This window comes from Paramisgurnus dabryanus, chromosome 8 (assembly GCF_030506205.2).
Source record: "Paramisgurnus dabryanus chromosome 8, PD_genome_1.1, whole genome shotgun sequence".
In the NCBI taxonomy this organism is placed as follows: domain Eukaryota; kingdom Metazoa; phylum Chordata; class Actinopteri; order Cypriniformes; family Cobitidae; genus Paramisgurnus; species Paramisgurnus dabryanus.
In genome coordinates, this window is record NC_133344.1 from 11,158,173 (window position 1) to 11,165,084 (window position 6,912).

The 6,912-nt window shown below is 38.8% G+C and overlaps 1 long non-coding RNA gene across 4 annotated transcripts; it reads right to left on the reverse strand.

Annotated features, from left to right (window-relative positions):
* Positions 1-214: 214 nt before the first annotated feature.
* On the reverse strand, positions 215-5,997 carry LOC135770737 (uncharacterized). 4 transcript variants are annotated; one of them, XR_010542760.1, is made up of 8 exons: positions 5,742-5,997; positions 5,508-5,582; positions 5,264-5,426; positions 3,206-3,434; positions 2,023-2,095; positions 1,566-1,920; positions 1,304-1,463; positions 215-727 (listed from the first exon to the last, which is right to left on the reverse strand). It is a non-coding gene; the product is annotated as an uncharacterized lncRNA (long non-coding RNA). The 4 variants fall into 4 exon arrangements; XR_012337151.1 differs by adding an exon at positions 3,987-4,028 and having other exon boundaries at positions 5,264-5,413; positions 5,508-5,997; XR_010542758.2 differs by having other exon boundaries at positions 5,264-5,413; positions 5,508-5,997.
* Between the last annotated feature and the right edge of the window lie 915 nt (positions 5,998-6,912).

Sequence of the window (6,912 nt, forward strand, 5' to 3'; positions counted from 1 at the left end):
GGTTTTCACGCGCCCCGAGGACACGGCCGAGCACTCAGTTTTAACGCGGCCCGATTGCGGAACCCCGAGTGAGAGGACGTAAGCTCCCCTCCAATCCTGTTCCTTATTTGGGCTTGTTTAATTTATTGATTTTATTGATTGGTTAATACTAAAATTGCTAAGCAACCATTATGCAACATTAACTGAAAATAAAACACACAAGGAAGAACAAGAATTTCACGTTTAATGCATTTTTTATTCACTTGAACACACATTCTCTCTCTCTCGTACACACAAACAGGTTTCCATGTTTTGTGGGGACATTCCATAGACGTAATGCATTTTATACCATACAAACTGTATATTTTATTCCCCTTACCTACCCCATTCCCTAAACCCAACCATCACAGAAACCCTTCTCCTACTTCACATTTACAAGAAACATCATTTTGTTTGATTTATAAGCTTGTTTCCTCATGGGGACACAAGGTCACAAAAATACTGGTATTCCTATCTTTGTGGGGACACAACGTGATAATTACCAGGTGCACACACACACACAATCAGTTCAAATAGGAATTTTCCAAAAATCAACATTTTTAAATTTAAAACATTTTAATTCATTGTCTGTCTATTGTCTGGATTTGGCCACCATCCCTGTCATATGCTAGCACCGACCACCTGGTGATGAGGAGCTCTATCTCCTTTTCTGTGTTATCTTTGGTCAGGGCATTCCGGCGGACTGCATCTGAAAAAAAAAACAAAGATAGAAGAGGTCAGCATGACCATGTGATGTTACTCATAAAACCACCAAAACTTATTTTGGATGCAGGGCTCTACGCTTACATTTCTTTTTAGTTTAGGAGCACATTCAAAAATTTAGGAGCACATTCTGATCAATGACAAAATCACCTTCCCATTATAAGGAGATATTTGACTATAAAATTCATAAATTGAGTTAGAATAATAAGAGGCAATCAGGAAGAATAAGTTACCAATCAAATGAAATCAGTAGCAACACAATTCATCTTTGCACTGCAGAGGTGGCATATAACAGAAATGTGGGATTTAGTTATATTTACAGACTGTTTAATGAGGCTCAGAAGTAGCATTAATGCATTTCAATTTATGATAATGTTATGATGTTAATGTTTTAAATAGAGTTTGAGTATAGAAATACAATTATGATCAGTCTTGAAGAAAAAAAAATGACTAACTTTTAAGACTAGTCTTAAAGGTTTATGCAACCAGCCACTGATCGAGTCAGTCGCACTGTAGAGCCCTGGGATGTCACTACAGTGCCGTTTCCAGCACTGACACTCACCCAAAACCACACTTTTCAAAGTGAGCCCTTTGAATGCAGGCGTTCAGTTGACCCCACTTCAATTGATGAGTCTCACCACGAAGAGTTCATTGTTTTTTTTCAGGACCCACCCCACGGTGTCTTTAAGAGTCTTGTCTCCGACCATTCCAGGAAAAACAGTCTGAAACAAAAAGACATGTACCTTATTAGTTATTTAAGGAATATAGCATGAGTGAAAATGAGGACTGACTTTTAGGAATGATCTGATTAAACCATAATTTACCTCACCAAATTCTTCTTCTCATCTGGATTATTTAATGTCTCCTACAAACATTGTAGCTCCTCAATAGTTGAAAGTGGCAGCCCAAAATGTGTTGGGTCTGGGATGAAGTCTGCAACTGCTGCTCTCTAATAAAATCGAGCTGGATGAGGATCTCCTTAGCAATAGGCTTTAAGCTCCTTGTTTCCTGTCTGCCATTACTGGACAAACTGATAAATCCAGGTGTGTCTGATTATTGTTGTTGTGACTACTAAGCTCAGGCACACCTGGATTAATCAGTTTGTCCAATAATGGCAGACAGGAAACAAGGAGCTGGCTGAAGTTCAGGAAGTAGTGCAGCTGGGCGTAAAGCCTATTGCTGTAGAACACAAGAAAAAGCAGGCATAGCAGATTACTAGCAAAACATTGTACGTAGATATGTCAGAGTAAACCGAGAGAGATCACTTTGTATAATTCCTACCTGTAGGCACAGCCTCCTGAGAAGACCTGTGTTGTGTGTCATATACTTGTGTGCCATGTAAGGGTGGGGTGTGCTAAAAGAAAAGAAAAATATGTTTTAATCTCATCACATATACCAAATAGGAATAGGCAAAAAAAAGTGAATTTTTTTTTTTTAAATGTGGTCAATTCAATATCAATTCTCATCGTTTTTCTGTATTTATTTTCATTACATTATATCTGAAAAGCATTCCGGTTGAAGGAACTGTCAATGTCCCGATTGGGCCAGTGCTGCATGATCATAAAAGTTTACATTTTGCACGCATTTTTAAGCCTTGTCAATTTAAGCATTCAAGCGAAAGAGAACTTGCATGCGCTATGTGAGAAGAGCACACACTGGAAGCGCTTACAGCTGCGCGACAGCGTGCAAATTACGAAATTAATTCTAGTTCTCTCCTTGCAAATTCACACATTTTTTAAAAAAATGCCGGCCTTTGCGAGTAAACAGACGGTTATGAGAAGAAGTAGAAAAAGAATGCATTCATTGCCTATCATAATTTGATCCTTGCATTAGTCTTAAAGTGGTAGTAACCTTCACCTGTCTGTGTTTTTAAATGTTAATCAAACTACAAAAGAGGAAGTCACTCCCTGCTTTTCACTGAATAACGATTTGTAACTTTGTGCAGATTAAATAAAGGTTAATCCTAATTAGTGAAGATATGCCGTGTTATTTTACATTTGATTACTTTTTCAATTTCTGTATCTGAAAAATACTGTTAGACCTACCTGAAATGCACAGATTTCTTCATTTGTATCTTTGTTCTATTGTACTTATATTGCATTGCTTGCATTTAATTTTTATTAACAACTATTAACTTGTCTTTAATCTATGAAATTTATATTAGTAGTTTTAGCTGTAGTATCAAAAATAGAATTGATAATTGTTAATTTTCACTGGTATTTAAAATATTGGGTGTCATAACCTTATTACAAGAATAAATGGGTAAAAACTACAAAAACTATTTCATTCATTTATTACTTTTTTTGTGGTGGGGCCAGTGAAAATGTAATCATTGAATCGAAAATCGCAATCCAATCAATTTGAGATCTAATGTATCTGAATCGATTTGAGACATCTGAAACAATACCCAGCCCTAATACCAAAGTGAATTTTTTCTCTCCATGGGCTATCTCGCCCTTCTTACTTGAAATCCAGTTTGGCCTGATGTCTGACTTCTGCCAGCTGCTGCATGGGTTGGGGTGTCTGTAGGTGTAGCACTCAGGCTGTTGGTAATGGAGATTGGAGACCACGATGGTGGACTAAGCGCTGTGATGTTCGCTGAAAGGGGAGAAGCCCGTGGACCTACAGAATTTCTACCTGTGGGCACAGCCCCCTCACAAGACCTGTTTTGTGTGCCATGTATGGGTGGTGTGCTAAAAGAAAAGTTGTTTTAATTAGGGCTGGGTATTGGCAAGGGCCTCCCGATACGATACGTGTCACGATACATGGGTCATGATAAGATACGTATCACAATACAATCAAAAATGTAAAAAATAGAGCTGAACACCTGCAGCTCTTTGAAAGATGCAGGTGTTTTTAAATTTTCTGCCATTTTCTCACTCCCTCTAACTTCTGAGACATTGGCCGAATGGCCGTATATGGCAGACAACTGGACAGTGACAACTATAGCAGCGGCGAGGAGGTCGTTTGACGCACACAGAGGGATTTGATGTTTTTTAAAATATCGACAGTAGAGATCGAAATATCGATACACTATCGATACAGCTAACTATCATGGTAGTTAGCTGTATCGATTTTTTTGCACAGCCATAGTTTTAATCTCATCACACATATCAGTCATCAGTCAGATCATCGTCAACAAGCTTACTGTCGTTCTTAATACCTTGCAGCAAATTAGACAACGATTTAACTGCTTTGTGTCTCAGATTAGATTTAAAATAATGAATTTGATTAGCCATTCTTACCTAAGAGCAGTGTTTATATTAGAACAGCAAAAGCAAGATTACCTGAGGAAAAAAGAAAAAAAAGATTAGCATTGTACAAAACCATACATAATGTCTTATTATACTAAACTAACACAGTCTCACCCCATTTCGTCAATATTTGACGACACTTGACCATTCGTCATATGTTGACGTGAAGGGTATACCTTTCGCGTCATTTTTTGACGAACTGGGGACTTCAATACTATTACGTCCGTTGCATTCTCTTTCCTATTTTATTACCATTTGCGCGTCGGTTTAGGGTTAGATTACGCAAAATTAAACAGTGTACGCGAAATTAAACAGTGTACGCGAAATTAAACAGTTGTCACCTGGCGTTGGGGTTAGAAACAGTTGTCACCTGGCGTTGGGGTTAGAGTTAGGTTTGGGTAGGGATGTCATTATGTAAATCTAACCCTAAACCGACGCGCAAATGGTAATAAAATAGGAAAGAGAATGCAACAGACGTAATAGTATTGAAGTCCCCAGTTCGTCAAAAAATGACGCGAAAGGTATACCCTTCACGTCAACATATGACGAATGGTCAAGTGTCGTCAAATATTGACGAAATGGGGTGAGACTGGGTTGACTAAACCATTACAATTTCCCTTTTTTAGTCCAAGCCCAACCCAATAACCATTATGACATTACCCAACTACCAGCATAACTGCACAGTGCATAAATTAGGGTCCATCAAGACATGTTTAAGTTTACACACAAATCTATAATTGTGACATTCCATACACTGGTATATATTAATCCGCGAATCACATGCGAGCCGAACCGTGGTTCGGATCAACTGCGATTTGTCACAGCACTACCAGCTAACATTTTGTTCCACTTAATTTTCTACCAAAGAACACTATGCTTGTAAATATTAATCACGTAAATTGCATTTAATAAAAATTGCGTCCCATTATTTAACATCCCAGCTAGTCAATGCTAGCTTCGTTCGCGCCATAAAAGTTGGAGCCACTTTCATAATATCCAAAATTTGCACTACTTTTCTCAGACATGATAAATAATTTGATGTTGTCCTAATTAATAATTCTTAAATGAATTATGAATTCTTTATGTTTGTTTCATCTGGAAAAAAAGTACATGAACATGTCAAAGGAACATGAACGAATCAATAATAACCAACATGTAATCAGCAACAGTTCGAAATAGAGTTAATATATGATGTGACGGGAACTCGATTGAAACTATGCTTAGCGTGAATGTTGATGCTTTTTAAGGAAACTGAACACAAGACTTACCTCAAGTTTAACGTATGGCGTAGGATCGAAAAGGGAATGGATGATTCAGTCAGACGTTGAGTTTTATCTCACCCGTTGTACAGACGTTACTCCAGTGATGAGCTGAGCGTGCTGACGCTTTCTGCAGTTACCGTTGAAATCGGCTTCATACTGGCAAAAGGGTCTGAGCCGAGCACCCAGTTTAAAACAACCGCCAACGTACGGGATTCATCTTAAAATGAATTTTTTATATTTATCAGCTTACCCCGAGGCCATCCAAGATGTATGTGATTTTGTTTCTTCAGTACAACACAAATGTAGAAACTCCAACCGTTTCAGTCTGTATGCATGTGAATAGTAACAAAATCTCAGACAGTAAAAACATGCACAGACAAATCCAAATTAAACCCTGCCGCTCGTGACGACACATTGATATCCTAAGAAACGAAACGATCGGTTTGTGCGAGAAGCCGAACAGTATTTATATAATTTTTTTTACCTCTAATACAGTACTATGCGTAGTCAAATGAGCCCGTGCACAGCACCTTCTTCTTTAGAGTTTTAATGGCGGGTTGCGAAGCAACTTCATAGGTGCATACCGCCACCTACGGTTTCGGGTGTCCCTGTATAGCCCTCAAGCCGTGCATCCGATACAGTAGATGGCAGTATGCAACTATGACGTTGCTTCGCAACCCGCCATTAAAACTCAAAAGAAGAAGAAGGCGCCGTATTAGAGGTATAAATTATATAATACAGTTCGGTTTCTCACAGAAACCGATCGTGTCTTAGGACATCAACGAGCAGCAGGGTTTAATTTGGATTTGTCTGACCATGTTTTGTTTTTTACTGTCTTTTGTTATGGACAGACTAAAACGGTTGGAGTTAAAAATCTACATTTGTGTTAAAGAAAGTCGCCTACATTGAATGGCATCCATTAAAACCATCCTTGATTTAACATAAGCCGAGTCATTTCCAAAAGTGGTCCAGATCATACAGCCAGAGCTGGGTTACCAGTTACGGTGAACATGAATCGGCCCAGTGCTTACAGCCAGAACAAAAATGAATGTGCCAGAGCGAGCTGCGGGGCACAATCGGCTCGGTTAACACACGCCGATGCCGAGTCTGAGCCGCAGCTGCCGCAGGGCAGCCGAGCTCGGGCCGATTATACATGCTAGCTGGGCTGTACCTAAATGGTACATACTGTATTAGGACCTTTTTGAAGGGTTTTGCCCCAGTGACAGGTAGAAATAGTGCACTACTGTTTAGATCAGATCGCACATTTATTTTTATTCACATCTTCCCCCATCGTGGACTAAAATTCACTAGATAGGGAATAGTTGAGGAGTGAGCGGTTTCAGATACCACACGTCATGTCCATCTCTGTGTTGATGCATAAGGAAGTGGCAACACATTTGTGGCACCAAACAGTTTTTAGCTCTCATCTGCAAACCACATGATGAAAGATTTTAATGGGTAGCATTTGTGCAATGCTTTATTTGTTTACAGATCAGTTCATTATAAAAGAGTTTCAACCAGAAGCTGTGCCATTACCAAGACCTGTAGGAGTTAAGGTAAGCTCAATATTTTATCTCTCAATACCCACTGCATAAATAATCTGACATCACAAAAAAATTAAGTATCATGAGCCTTAACAGTATACGAGAATTATG